This window comes from Dipodomys spectabilis, unplaced genomic scaffold, assembly GCF_019054845.1.
Source record: "Dipodomys spectabilis isolate Male_0828 unplaced genomic scaffold, ASM1905484v1 ptg000742l, whole genome shotgun sequence".
Taxonomy (NCBI): domain Eukaryota; kingdom Metazoa; phylum Chordata; class Mammalia; order Rodentia; family Heteromyidae; genus Dipodomys; species Dipodomys spectabilis.
The window spans coordinates 263,631-279,354 of NW_024871419.1; the positions used below are offsets into that span (position 1 = coordinate 263,631).

The 15,724-nt window shown below is 42.1% G+C and overlaps 1 pseudogene; it reads right to left on the minus strand.

The window, feature by feature from the left end:
• Positions 1 to 4,814: 4,814 nt before the first annotated feature.
• Positions 4,815 to 10,272, minus strand: LOC122102098 (annotated as a pseudogene).
• Positions 10,273 to 15,724: the final 5,452 nt, after the last annotated feature.

The window sequence follows — 15,724 nt, forward strand, 5'->3', positions numbered from 1 at the left end:
TAGAAGACGCTGCCCAGTGCACTGAGATACACCTGCTGTCATCGGCAGTGGCTGTTTTCAGGGCACTCTGGACTTCTTTTATCACCTGGAAGTCACCATAAGTTCCAATGATAAGAACCACTTTGGGTACAGACTACTATAAGCGTTTTACTAGACTACAGAAAACTCATGCCCAGACTGATGTGCTTTGCTTTGCATAGAACAGCAATACAGTCTGTACATTGCTTATTTTCTGGAAGGAGAGACATATGTGCTGGGGACAAAATACACTGTAACTATGAAACAAGAGGAATAGCATAGGAAAAGAAAGACCCATCTGTACGGTATTTTCACAATAATAATAATAATAATAATAATAATAATAATAATAATAATAATAAGAAGAAGAAGAAGAAGAAGAAGAAGAAGAAGAAAGCCTTTGTTTCTCTGAAGGTTACAAGAAATGGGTATTTCTGCAGTTTGAACAGCAGGTGGCACTTTTAACTACTTTACAAATGAGTCCAGTCTGTTTGCTGTTGTTTTTATTATTGTTGTTGCTGATTTAGCTTAGGATAGAAACCTAAGTGATATGGTGAGAGGGCACAAAATCATTTAAAATGATCTTGGAAACATTAAAAAACCTCACCAGTGAACAGATTGCAGTCTAAAAATGTACCAAAAATCAAGCCCTGAACTTGTTCTGTATGAGTGTAGCTAGCACACAGACCTTCTGTAGGTAGCTTTCCTTGTCTGGAACAACCTACTCAAGCTGTGTACAAAGGAAAAGAAACAACACTAGAACTTAAAATTTGGAAATGCCCAGTGCAAGTTGAGATGTATGCATTTCTAGAGTCTTCCTAGCACTAAGGGCTTTGGAACAACAATCTCTCCAACAACAATCTCCTTGGCCTTTGCAAGCTGCCTTTTCAGGTATTAGTCAATATGCATGCATAGAAAGCCCCCTTGCTGTGTGCTCTGCCACAACACTAAGACCATCAGTGTTGTAGGATGATGGGGAAACTTCTCCCAGGACAGAATGTGGCCATTGTTATGTTTAGCAAATAATTAACCTGTCAAACTGGGCACCAGTGGCCCTTGACTGTAAACCTAGCTACACAGGAGGCAGAGATATGAGTATGCCAGTAAAAAACCAGCTTGGGCAGGAAAGGCCTTGAGACACTTATCTCCAAGAAACCACCAGAAAACTGGAAGTGGCACTGTGGCTCAAGTGATAGAGAGCTAGACTTGAGCTGAAGAACAGAGAGACAGCCCCTAGGCCTAGAGTTCAAGTCCCATGACTGACAAAATAAAGGAAAAAAAAGTAAAAGAAAGAAAGAAAGAAAGGGAAAAAGGAAAGAGAGAAAGAGAGAGAGAGAGAAAGAAAGAAAGAAAGAAAGAAAGAAAGAAAGAAAGAAAGAAAGAAAGAAAGAAAGAAAGAAAGAAAGAAAGAGAAAGAAAGAAAGAAAAAAGAAAAAGTCGAAAGAAAAAAACCTGTCATGATGAGAGATATGGCAAAGCTCCAGCCTCTGCAGATAAAGACATCCTGACCTGGGAGATGGCTCAAAAACAGAGGCACTGTTACCTTCTCCTGGTAAGAACCAAAGCTCCCACTGGAGCCCATACCATTAGAATGGAGCAGATTCCCAGCACATGCCTACAGCCCCAAGTCAGTGTGGCCAGAGTGATTAGCAGCCAAGCTTCCAAGTCCCCTTTGATTCCTGCCTCCTGGGCACATTGTGGGCCAGCTCAGAAGGAGGTTTCAGAAGAGCATAAAGAGCCATGAAGCAAAGCAGTCGTGTAGAAACACAAAGCACATGACTCTCACCCCTGGTCTTCCAGAGTTATTCTCAGATTATTTTGTGGATAAGAAGATGTGAGTGAATCATCTTGCTTCCTGAAAAATATCTCTGTATAGGTAGGCATTCTTTGCCTCACACTGAAAGGCAACCACTTGTCCAAAGGCTGGTCTCATCTGTGGCCAATAAATTTCCTTTTCCCGGCCATCATCCCTTTAACAGACATCTGTATGTTGGCTGATAGCACATCCATGAATGGAGATGTACCTGCGAAGGTTTTGAAACCATAGTGGTCCATGATGTCCTATCACCATTTCTCTCCCACTGTCATCTCAGAATTAGACCAGAAGCTGGTTGCAATCACAGCACATATCAACACAAGACTGTCAATACCTGAACCTTGTCAAAGTCTACTTCAAAGATACCTTTCAGTTTCAATCTATGTCTGACAGAGTATCTACCCCCTACTTTTTTGGTCTAGGATATATGGAGCTATAAACTGGGAGACTTAGAGAATAAGATTAGAGAGAATGGGTCTCCTGGACAGGATCTGCTATAGGTATGACTAGTTGGAAGGAAAAAGAAGCAGCATAAGGAAATATTAACATGGCCAAAGTGGTCAAAAGACATCTCTCCAATGCAAGAATGTGTTTCTGACAAACTTGTTCTTGTTGGGCCATGACCTGGTATGGTGGTGCCACTTTACACTCTGGTCCCAATAGAGTAACATACATGTCATGGCTTCTTCCTTCCACGGCCTAGGCTGACTACCAGAGGTTCATTCCCTGTTTTTACCTCTGCTTTCTAAAAGGGTACACACATCAAGGGGCTCTCTTCTTTCCCTCTACAAATATTCTACCAATGTTCCCTCATTTCACAACTCCTCATTGCCAATCTAGGTGCTGCTGTTCTATGAGTCCTAATGTATCCTCTCCTGAGCCTAACATTTGTTGCCTTTCCTCCTTTTGGTGCTGGGGACTGAACTGAGAGTCATGTGCATGCCAGGGATGTACTCTACTACTGAGCTGCATCTTCACCTCTGAACTTTGTTTATCATACTTGTCAAGAACTCTATTAAGTATTTGATACAATTACTAAGGTACATGAGAATAAGGGAGATGCTGCACTTAGCAATTGGACAAAAAAATCACCGATCTATAGGAATCACCTCCACATTAGCTTGTGTGGCAATGAATGCAGAGCTCTGGCTAGGAGAAAACAAAAGTCATGCCTGAGAAATACATGGTGGTCTACTGGTAAAATTATCAACAGGAGTTTTCTAAGGAGTGAGGCATGAGTCATTAATTATGAACCATAACTACTTCTTCAAAAGTGTAAAGAAATAAGCCAAAGCCACTAGAAAAGACTCATGAAAAGACTCATAAATGGGTACTTAAGAGAAAACAAAAATGTTCTTAGTCAAACACTGGTAGATAGGATGGGTGGTGCCTCCATCACAGCTTGGCCTCAATCCTTAACCCACTGAGGAATGAGAGTGCCTTGGCCAGGCCTGCCTTCAGTTCTGACCCAGCAGCCTTAGAAGATTTGGGTTTATCCAACCTGGTCAGTTCTAGGACTAGAGACCCAGGGGTATCAATACTTACTCCATAGGACTCCCACAATGGAAGCTATTTGCACTTTGATCTCCCTGGGGCAAGGACACAAAATAACCTGCTTCTAGTCACAGATCACTCTCTGGGACAGTTTACTTTCTAATGAGTGAGACCAGCTTGGCTTAAAGATCTCTATCCCACCCCTCCCTACCCTACCCCAACCTCAGGCCTGGTAGAGGAAAACTTACGGAACTTACCATCTCCCAACTTTACTAGCAACAAGGTACTTGCACCTCACCCAGAAGTACCTTTTCCTTAGAGCTTTCTATAAGTTGCAGTATTCCCATAGCCCTTTTTCTGAAGAAAAAGGTACTCTTACAGGTTATTGGTGGCCATGGAGGAATGTTTGGCACAGACAACCTGCCTGGAGCCTCACTGAAAGAAGAGTGAAAGATTCTGGCAAAAAGAACCAGTGATTGATTTGGCCTCCAGTGAAAACAGAAGTGTTCACCCTCTTCCTGGCCATTGTAGGTTCTAAGCAATTGAGATTTCTGTTTCACTCATGTAAAGTAAACATACCCAACAGGCTAGATCCATCCATCCCTTATATCCTTACAACACCCTGTGGGCCTCAGACAGCTTTGACTGCTGGAAAAATGAACATGAGAATGGGTCATTGGGACAGGCCATGTCTCCCCTCCTCTCCTTGACTTGGAAGTACTGTGTCAAGCAGTTCTTGATACACTATAGGACTGGTCAGCTTCTCAGCCTCTCACTCCCTCAAACATCTAGAATCACTTCTGTACTTAAAGCTGCCAGACACCTTGAGAAACTACCCTGGCAACCAGGAACTTGCACTCATCCTGTGAGTGCTGCTTCATTGCCAACTGAACTCTAAACAAAGGGATCAGTGTTCCTGATACTGTTTCTGGGGAATGTGACTGAAATCCCTCTGATGGGACATGAGACAAGAACCTGTGGTTGTCTGAAGGAGAAGTAGCATCTGGATCTAGTTTTCTTTCTCTTCAAACTGCTTTTTTGCTAGTTGCATGCTTTTGAGAGATTGAAAACTATAAAACTGGGCCAGGAGGAAAAACAACAACATTGGCACTTGTCATCCTCCTCTTCAAAATAGCAGAAAAACCATGAATTTAATACTCCTCTTGAGCACCAGTCCTATATTGCTAAGATTAAATCCTTCTGTCCAAATTTATATTTCAAATACACTGAAAGAATAAAAAGGATTCTAAAGAAGAATAAGGGCTCAGGGTATAAAATGTATACTTCTTTATTTATACAAATAGGGTTTTAAAACAATCATATTTAAAAGAAATCTGCATTTTTACATTCACTGTCAGTGAGTTCCTGACAGAGAAGGCTGAGCATGATGATACATAGCAAGGTCCCACTGCAGGACAACAGAAGCTCAGGATAGCACCATTTATTTGAGAAGCAGTAGGCAGGCCCTGGCATTCCTGTTGCACTGCTAGCAATGGGAAATCTTAAACCTCTTCTTCCACAGGACTTCTTCAAATTCCCCCTGTTCATCAGCAGTGGCATCTTTGATTTGCTGGTACTTGGACACCGGGTCATTGATGTTGCTTTCAGCCTCAGTGAACTCCATCTCATGCATGCCCTCGCTTGTATACCAGTGCAAGAATGCCTTGTGTTGCAACATGGCACTGAACTGCTCTGAGGTGTGCTTGAAGGGTTCCTGGATGGCCGTGTTGTTGCCAATGAATGTGGCCAACATCGTGAGGCCATGTGTGGGAATGTCACACACAAGTGTCTTCACGTTGTTGGGGATCCATTCTGCAAAGTAGCTGCTGTTCTTGTTCTGCAAGTTGAGCATCTGCTCATCCACCTCCTTCATGGACATGCGGTCTCGGAAGATGGCAGCCGCTGTCAGGTAGAAGCCATGGCGGGGATCACAGGTGACCATCGTGTTCTTGGTGTAAACATCTGCTGGGTGAGCTTGGGCACTGAGAGAGCATTGTACTGCTGGCTGGCACGGCTTGTCAGGGGTGCAAGGCCAGGCATGAAGAAGCGCAGGCAGGGCAAGGACACCGTGTTCACAGCCAGCTTGCGCAGGTCTGCATTCAGCTGGGCAGGGAAGCGCAGGCAGGTGGTGACCTTGATCATGGTAGCCAACACCAGGTGGTTCAGGTCTCCATAGGTGGGCATGGGCAGCTTCAGGGTGCAAAAACAGATGTCATACAGGGCCTTGTTGTCAATGCAGAATGTTTCATCTACATTTTCCACCAACTGGTGGACAGACAAGATGGTGTTGTAGGGTTAGGTGAGGATGATAGGGTTAGGTGAATAAAGGCTCAGCCCAGCACTGGGAACTAGAGTGTCTGGATGTTAGGGAGGAGGGGTGCCCGTTAGCCATCTCCCATGGACTATGATGACATATCAAATATGAAGTTGTCTGGTCTGAAACTCTGGCCAAATGGTTCCAATCTCACTGAGTCTAAGGTGCCAGTGTCCAACATCTTGGGCAAGGGCATGACACTGAAGGTGTTCATGATGCTGTCTGGGAACTCCTCTCGGATCTTGTTGAGACTCAGGGTGCCCATGCCTGACCTGGTGCTACCTCCCAGGGAGTAGGCCAGCTAGAAACCCTGGAGACAGACACACCTTTCTGCTCACCACTTCCAGCACAGACTCCACCAGCTCGGTTCCCTCTGTGTAGTGGCCCTTGGCCCAGTTATTGCCTGCTCTGTTCTGGCCTATCAGACACAAAGACATGATGAGACACATACTCCAGGAATAATGACTTTGCTATATGCATTGTGAAGACTATAGGCTCCTCTGAGCAACTTTGGCTATTATTTTAGATACACTGGTGAAATAAAGGAAATGTTTTCTTTTTTGGGGTCTAGTCGTGGGCCTGAACTCTGGGCCTGGGTGCTGTCTCTCAGCTCTTCAGCTCAAGGCTAGTGCTCTACCACTTAAGCCACAGCACCACTTCTGGCTTTTTTTCCTGATTATATGGTGCTGAGGAATCGAACCCAGGGCCTCATGCATGCAAGGCAAGCACGGTACTGCTGAGCCACCTTCCTAGCCCCCAGGAAATGTTTTCAATGTATCTGGGACCCTACAAATCACCCAGGTTCTAAAGAAAGTAAAGACAATGTGGAGGAAGATACATTTTAACCCAAACCACGTACTTCTAAAAATGAACAGAGCCTGGTGATGGGAAGGGGTCTCAGTGGTAGAGTGCTTGCCTCACATGCACAAGGCCCTGGGATCGATTCCTCAACACCACATAAACAGAAAAAGCCAGAAGGGATGCTGTGGTTCAAGCGGTAGAGTGCTTGCCTTGTGCTGAAGAGCTGAGGTACAGTGCTCAGGCCCAGAGTTCAAGCCCCACGACCGACCAAAAAAAATGAACAGAGCCTGCCTCAATACTGGAAAAGTACTTACTTTCACAGGAGGAACAGGAGAACAGAATGGTCAGAGGGAAGCTAAGCTGCAGGCACTTGTCTGCACCTTGCTCAAACATAGCTGTGCTTTGATTTCTGGTGTCCTGAAATGGTTCCCTGTTATTGCCAGGTATTTGAAATGGCCAGCAGCACTGAAACCTTGTTGGAGGCGTTCCCTGCTCGCTGATCATTCCCTTCAGAGGCTGTTTGCAGACTGGTATTTATCTGTGCTGATTGAGTGGACAGGGACATGACACCTGTGGACTGAAATAGGTGGGTTAGGTGAGGATGATATCTAGATGAATAAAGGCTCAGCTCAGCTCTGGGAACTGGAGTGTCTGGATGTTAGGAAGGAGGGGTGCCTGTTAGCCATCTTCTATGGACCATGCTGACATACTAAATATGAAGTGTCTGGACTGAAACTCTATGGTTCCGATCCTACTAAGTCTAAGGTGCCAGGCTCTAGGTCCACCATGATGGCCCGAGGAACATATTTGTTGCCTGTGGGAACAAGAGTTGACTTGGGCCTATACTTGACAAGGAACTTAGGAGCAGAGCTTATGATTCTAAGTGGCTCTCAGCATTCATTATAGAAATTACAGCATTTCAGACATGGAAACAGAAAAGATATCTTGAGAATGAATCACCATGCAAGAGGCTTCAGCAACTTTAAGGACGTTTGCAGTTGTCTATTTCCATGCATTTTATTCCTTTGCTTTGGGCATGGTGGCTGAAATCTCAGCTACTCAGGAGGCAAAGATGAGCATCAGGCTTTGAGTCTAATGAGGCAAAAGAAAGATGACAACACCTTTTTTTTTGTTGTTGTTGTTCATGGTGGGGCTTGAACTCTGGGCCTGGGCACTGTCCCTCAGCTCTTCAGCTCAAGGCTAGCACCTCTATCACTTGAGCCACAGTCCAACTCTCAGTTTTCTGAGTTGTTTATTGTAGATAAGGGTCTCAGGGACTTTCCTGCCCAGGCTGGATTTGAACGATGATTCTCATTTCTCAGCCTCCTGAGTAGCTAGGATTATTGGTGTGAGTCATCATTGCCTATCAGCAAGAAGCTTTCTCTTTTTTGTTAATTTTATTTTTATTGTAAAGGTGCTGTATAGAGGAGTTACAGTTACATGAGTAAGGAAATGAGAACATTTATTGTCGAACATTGTTACCCACTCCTTTGTTGTTCTCCCACTATCCCTTCCCTTCCCCAATTAAAAGTAGCTAGGTGCAGAGCACCAGTGGCTCATGCCTATAATCTTAGCAACTCTGAAGTTGGAGATCATCACTGTTCAAAGCCAGCCTGGGCAGGAAAGTCTGTGAGACTCTTATCTCCAATAAACTAATAGAAAACCAGAAATGGCACTGTGGCTTAAGTGGTAGGGCTGCTTGTCTTGAACAGAAGAGTTGAGGCACAGTGCATAGGCCCAGAGTTTAAGTGCCACTGCCGACAAAAAAAACAAACAAACAAAACAAAAGAGCCAGGTGTGGCTCTTCAGCAAGTAGATGTAGGGGAAATTCAAGTATAATGCTTTCCTGGGGAAAATACATAAAATTCATATTTCTTGTGTTATAATGTTTCAATAATTGTTATCAAATAGCACATTTCCCTGTATTCAAATACTCAGAGCAACCTTGGGCAATTACTTGCAATTTGCCATTTAACCTGATTTTTCAAAAGGGATATCAGTTAAAATGATATAAACATGAGTTTGAGACTGCCCCCTTCCTAAACAATGACATGAAGAAAACTGGCCATCCTGCCTGATATACAGGATCTAATAAAGACACAACATAAAATACTGTTCATAGCAGTGACACAATTCCACACAACGACTCTCAACCAAGGAACCACAAGATTAAAGTCTTATATCTTACTTAAGCAATATCAACACAAAATACCAAGGTGAGGACATCCCCAAATGTAGATCTATAAAACTCAAATACATTAAATAGCTCTGTCCTTTTGTTTGCACTTTTTCATTGGTTTATTACACAGGAAAACCAATTATCTACGATTCTGTTTGTATACAATGATGTAGAATGGAAACTCTTTATATAAAATTAAATGAATTTCACATTGACAGTTACAAAAACTGACAATCTACTCTGTAGACTTCAGTAAGGTTGTTTGTATTAGGAAAGACAATATATATCATTTAAAAGCAGTGTTTACACATTATTATTGGGTTTTTCTACATCACAACAATGTTTTTTACTTTAAAAACCTTAAAAAGAATTTATTGTTGGCTAAGTATTCATATTCAAAATGCTGAAGTCCAGAAGTGTTATAGATTTCAAGGTGAGACACTTTATTTATGCTTTATGATTTGGACTGTTCACATATATATTAGTGACTGAACATCCCTCTTTAAAATTTTAAAATTTTCAATTTCAAAATTTTTTTTAGAAATTTAATCTGTATTTTAAAGAGGGCAATGCAACTGGGCTCTGGTTGCTGAAGGGTGAAATTCTAGCTACTCAAAAGTCTGAGATCTTACGATCGCAGATTGAAGCCAGCTGGGGCAGGAAATTGTGGGAGACTCTCATCTCCAAGAAACTACCTGAAATAGTTGGTGTCATGCCACCTCCTGCGGAGTCTGCATGAGATCGCGTTAGACAAAGAGCTTTAAGGAAGCATGCCTGCAGGAAGGGGGTGTTGGTTCAAGGCTTCCCATACACTTGGCTGCACCTTTATAGCCTCTACCTTTATTCTTACTATATTCTTCTTGGCTGTACATTCGTTGCTTTTATTCTCGTTTTGGCTATTTTTCTATTGATCCGTGAACAGAGCATGTTGTTTCCTTCCAGTCCAATAGAGATGACTTCTCTAAATAATAAAGACTAGGACCAAAGATTAAATGTGGGCGATGCCCCAATCAATCATCTGATGTGACGCTGCCTCCAAAAACTCCTACAACTTCACAAGCGGTTTTGCGGCTCACGCATAGTAAACATAAAAACTTAAAATTTGCAAATATGTTACAACAAGCAGAATTAATGAATTAAACTAAGCTAGAAGGAGTTATCCCAGAAGCCCAGAGAGTTCTAAAAAAAGGAACCCCTGATAATAAAAGGAAAAGAAAGATTGAAGAGATGAAGGACAATGCCTATGCCCAGAGTTGAAGCCCCATGACAAAAAAAAAAAAAAAAATCCAGGTGTGGCTAGTCAGCAAGTACAGGTAGGGGGAATTCAGTAAAAGGCTTTCCTGAGGAAATTCACAAGTGTATACTCAAAAATTAAAACAAAATATATGGTGGAGTGGCTCAGGTGGATACAGCACTTGACTTACAAGATTGAGGCCCCAAATTCCAACTACAATACCACCCTAAGAAAGGCAGGAACTCCTTCCTTGTCATTAGTATTCCCCAGGGACCTATTCTGCCACAGTATTGGAAGCCGGACAGGAGACACTCACTAGCTGCCTCATTGTAATATACCTCGATTCTCTGCAGCTGTAAGCTGCTGTCTACATAATAGTTGCCAGTGCAGTCAATGTTGTGCTCATCGCTTAGCATTTCCCCAAACTGAGATGGAACTAGAAGTGTATTATGGCCTAGAATGTTAACTGTCCAAACAATGGATTTTAAAATAACTATAAGAAACCCAAGTCCTGTTGACACAAATATTTTTGTAAAAAAATTAGATATTTTAAATTAAAAAAAGCACAAAAATTGATGGTATTTTAGTTTTGTTAATCTCTTTGCTATCTGGCTGAATAGAAGACATCTGGGTTCTCCTATGTTTATTCCATCTTACGGGATACCATATTCTGTTTGGATTCTATGATGAGAACCTGGCCTTATATGGACATGAAATTGCCAAAGCAGTAACTTGAAGACTCAGCTAGAAGGGTCTCCAGAACCCCAAGGGTCCTCAGATCATACACCGACAACCACTGATTTAGAAAACACCCAACTTAAGGGAACTGAGATAGGGCATGAAAACTCAGAGAAATTTGCATTAAGGTGGATGAACTGTTCTCAATTATCTAATACTCATCAGTTGACAAAAAGGGAATCCTCTGTATCTGTCAGCTCAAAGACACTGCACTCCTTTCATTCAAATCAGACCAAAAATGCATTAGTCTATTCCCAGGAAACTAAGTACAATGACTTGAGTCTAAGGTAAGACTAAGACATGCAAGGGATTTGAAACCACCCCAGCCTTGCTTAAAAAACCACACCCACCTGGGCCACACAAATTAGGGAAATTGGGGAAACTATCTGGGGGACTTGATTTCCAGGAGGTTAGGGACTACTATGGAGCCCCACCTACCTCAGCCTAGACATGACCACCACCACCTGCACCCTCCAACCCCATCCTCTTCCTCCTCATCCCCCTAAATTTGAGACTAGGATCCTAGGCCAGTGTCATGCTCCCCTTTGCGCCAATCTGGTTGCCACAGTGGCTTGCCTGTATGTACACGGTCTCCCTCACGGTGTAGGGCTGGAAAGAGTTGGATGTGTGTCCTCAGCAGTGGTGTACACAGAGGAAAACAGGTAGGGCTGGGGAGCAGGAATCTGACACAGCCAACTCAGATCCCCATTTAAACGTCTGTTTGTTACGGGGCAGAGGAGATGGGGTGGACTTGATAGGCAGAGCCAGCAGGTGCTCCAACTCAGTCTGCCTATTGCTGGGTAATCAGAGATAGCTACCCGTTATCACTTAACCCTGGCATCCAGCTGTCAGCCTCAAGTCAATTAGCACAGCTGCCACTCTATTTGGAACCTCTTGCCACACTGCCATCCACCTCCCACCCTGACTCACAAGAGAGGCTGAACCCTGGGATCCAGGAAGCAAGAGGAGGGGCTTCCTCTACACAAGGTACTTGTGCCAGAAGCCAAGAACAAGCCTACCATCTATTTTTGATAGGAGGGCCTAGAACTGAAGGGGCACGTTCTGTTGGATTCCATGACTGATTTCCATTCTGGGAAGAGTCAGGGGCTTAGGGCCTTGCCTTCATACTCAGGTTTTCTTTTCTTTTCTCTTAAAAGCAGCTTGCTTTATTACTTAAGCCGTAGGTCTACTACAGTCTACTTTTTGTTTCATTTGGCTTCTGCTCCAAGCGTGAGAACTCAGCTCCTGCTCTGTGTATGTGTGTGTGTGTGTGTGTGTGTGTGTGTTTGGCCGGAGTTAGGCACGTGGGTGTTAGGGCTTGAAATTAAGGCCTGGTGACTCTTTCTGAGATTTTTACTATTATTGAGATTAGGTGATTACCTAAATTTCTCTTATTTCAGAATATTGTGGAATAGTGATATTTAGTTGAAGTCACAAACATATTTTAACCTTCACAATGCAAATTGTCATTATTATGGTCGATAAAGTTTGTGAATTCTATTAGCTTTGACAATACAATTCTATAAGCTTTGACAATACAATTATTTCTTCCAGGTGATATATACATTTCTTTCCTTTTGCTTACTGTAAGATGTTCTGTCTTTCACTCTCATTCCTCTCCTCTCTTTCTGAGGTTTTATTGATTTACTTAGTTAACTGAAGGGTAGATGGCTCTACTACTTGAGCCACAGCTAAACTTCTGCCTTTTTTAAGTGATTAACATGAGGCAAGAATTCCATGGGTAGTCCAGGGCAGTACAGAGAGGCTTGAAATCTGAGGATCAGAGTTCAAAGTCAGCCTGGGCAGGAAAGTCAATGAGCCTCTTAACTCCAGTCAACCTAATAGGTGGAAGATAGTAGAGCTGTAGCCTTGAGCAAAACACTTCAATTTTAAGTCCCTCGACTGAACACACTGAAGCAAGTTTCATGGACTTTCCTGTCCAGTATGGCTTTGAACCATGACCTACAGATTTCTGTTTCCTTAGCATTCAGAATTATGTGTGAGTCAACATTTACAAATCTTTAATTACCTCTTCTTTCACCTTTTCAGTTATTTATTATTTCTTTCTTTTTGGCATTTGTTATTAGGCACTAACTATTATGCTGTTTTTTTGTTTCCCTTGAAACTACCATGACCTACAACTTTGACCACAGGTAAACTACAGACTGTTTTTCTTTTTTGCAGCTCTTTTTCTAGGGCTTAAACTCAGGTCACAGTGACTGAGGTTCTATTTTTTTTTAATTGAGTGGTGGTTCTTAGGTCTTGAAATTAAGTCCTGATGACTTTCCTTGAGGTTTATTTATTTTTACCTTAATAGTTGCTGGTTTCACTACTTGGGCCACAGCTCAACTTTTGCATTTTTTTGTGGTTAATAGGGGATTAGAATATCAACAGAAAGTCAAGAGCATTACAGAAAGGACTGAAATCTGAGAATCATGTTTCAATGCCAGTCTTGGGCAAGAAAATCAATGAGACAATTATCTCTAATAACCACCGAGAGGTTGGAAGAAGTAGACCTGTAGCCATGAGCAAAACATACCAAGTTCAAGCCCCCATACTGAACACAGTAAAATATGTCTCCTGTACTTTCCTGCCTGGGCTGGCTTTGAACCAAAGTCCTCAGTTTTCAGTAATCTGAGCAGGTAGAATTACAGTTTTGATTTAGAAGGCCTTAATATGCTCCTTTTCCACCTTTTCATTTATTTGATTGTCCCTTCCCCCTTTTTCAAAGTTCATGTCCTTTATTATTAGGACCTACTCATTTATGCTCAGTATTTAATTAATTAATTTATTGATATTGTCAGTTGTGGGGCTTGAACTCAATGCCTAGGAACTGTCCATCAGGGACACAGCAGGCACACTACTATTTTCAGACATAGTGCCACTTCTACTTAGTTGGAAAAAACAGTCACCAGGGGACCTTTTAGCCGAGGCTGGCTTCCAAATGTGATTCTCAGATCTAAGCTTCCTGAGTAGCAAGGATTACAGGCATGAGCCAGAGGCACCTGGCTTGTTTTTTTTAGATCAAAACTAGCAGGCTCTACATTTAGGCCACACTACTTCACTGTCCATGAGATTTTTGGCCTTTTGTTTTTTGCTCAAAGCTAGCAGGAACAAAAACTCAACTCCTGAGGTCTTTTTTTTTGGGGGGGGGGAGGCTTGAATTCAAGGCCTAGTGACTCTCGCTGAGGGTTGTTTTGTTTTGTGTTGGGTATTTTGTTTTTCATTTCAAAGCTAGCAGGCTCTACTACTTGAGCCTCAGCTCAACTTCCGCCTCTATTTTTCTTTTAGTGGTTAATAGTAAATAAGAGTCCCATGGGAACCAAGGCACTATACAGTATCCTAAAATCTAAGGATTACAGATTAAAGCCAGCCTGGGCTAGAAAGTCCATCAGTCTCATCTCCAATTAAGCACATGATACAGGAAGTAGTATTTTTAAACTTGAGTAAAAACCCTCAAGTTCAAGCCCATGTCTGGCACACTCAAAAAGAAGTTAGTTGGACTTTCCTGCCCAGGCTGGATTCGAACTGTGATCTTTACATTTCAGCTTGGATTAAAGATATGAGTCTATATTATAAAAAACTAATTGGCTCTTTTCTTCTTCAAATACATTTATTTATTTGTTGGTTCTCTGTCTTGTTTTTAGGGCCTCACCAATCCTGCTGAAGGATAGAATGCTCTAAAACTTTAGTAACAGTTGCAATTTGGTTCATTTTTTAGTTTTGGTGGTTAGTAGGAGGTAAGTATAGACACTCCCACAAGGTCCTGACTTATACTGATTGCGGTTCATTGTCAGGGGACAAGGAAAGTTCATGAGACTCTTATCTCAAATTAACCTCCAAAAGATTGGAAATGGTCAAGCAAAAACTTGTAGATCATATCCCAGAAAGGATCACACACACACTCATACACACACACACACACACACACACACACACACACACACAAAATGGGCTTTTTACACACACACACACACACACACACACACACACACAATGGGCTTTATGGGCTTTCCTGTCCTGGTTGGCTTGGAATAGTAATGCTCAATTTCAGTGTTTTGAGTAGCTAGAATTTCAAGTGTGAGCCACCAGTTTCTTGTTAATTTTTATCATTTTTAAGACTCTTTGTGCTCTCTTGCACTTTTAAAAAAAATTTATTTTGTGGTTGTCTTAGTGCTAGATCTGTTTTTCACTTACCTTTTTTAAAACTTTTTTTCTTAGCTTTTTTTATGCTCAAGGTTGCTGCTCTACCACTTCAGCCACAGTTCCACTTCTTTTTGCTGATTAGTTGGGAATAGGAGGCTCATTGATTTTCCTGCCCAGGCTGGCTGTGAACCACAGTCCTCAGGTTTGAGGATACTGTGTAGTGCCCTTGGCTTCCTGTGGGAAACTTCTGTCCTATTTACCACCAAAAGATAAAGAGTGTGGGGCAGAAGTTGATCTGTGGTTCAAATAAGAGAGCCTGCTAGCTTTGAATTAAAAAAAAATACTTGGAAGTCTAATTCTGGTACTAATTGTACACTATTCAAACAAAACAAAACAAAAAAACAAAAACAACTTATGCACAGTGACCAGGTAATAAGGATTCCTAACTGATAACCTGAACTCATTTCCCAAAGCCTTTTTTAGATATATATGGTCATTTGTGTCAGCTGAGGAGAGATTAAAGAACAAGGCTTTACAGGCCAGTTACTCAGGACTTGGAAATCAGGATCCATTGGCAAAGCTTTTCAGAAAATGACTAAAAACTCACTCTTCACAATTCCAAATGGTTCTTCCCTCTGTGCAAGGGAAAGAGGGATGAGAAGGAAGAAATATGGGAACTAAGAACCCTCAAACAAGGTAAGTTATGTTAACTTTATTAGATAAAGTAAAACATAGGTGTACGGTGTGCAATCCAGAAAAGGACATGTCACCTCTGTGTGGATCCCAGTTAATTTAGTTAATCGATGGTAAGGAGTAAAACCCACTATTGTATTTATAGAAAGGAGCTACATGGCAGGCAAGTCAGTTCACTAACCTCAAGGATTTTGAACATAAAGGAGTGAAAGTGTTTGACTCTGTTTGGGTAACAGGAAGGAACAGAGCTGAGGAGGACTGAGATGTGCAGACATTCCCCAAGAAAGATCT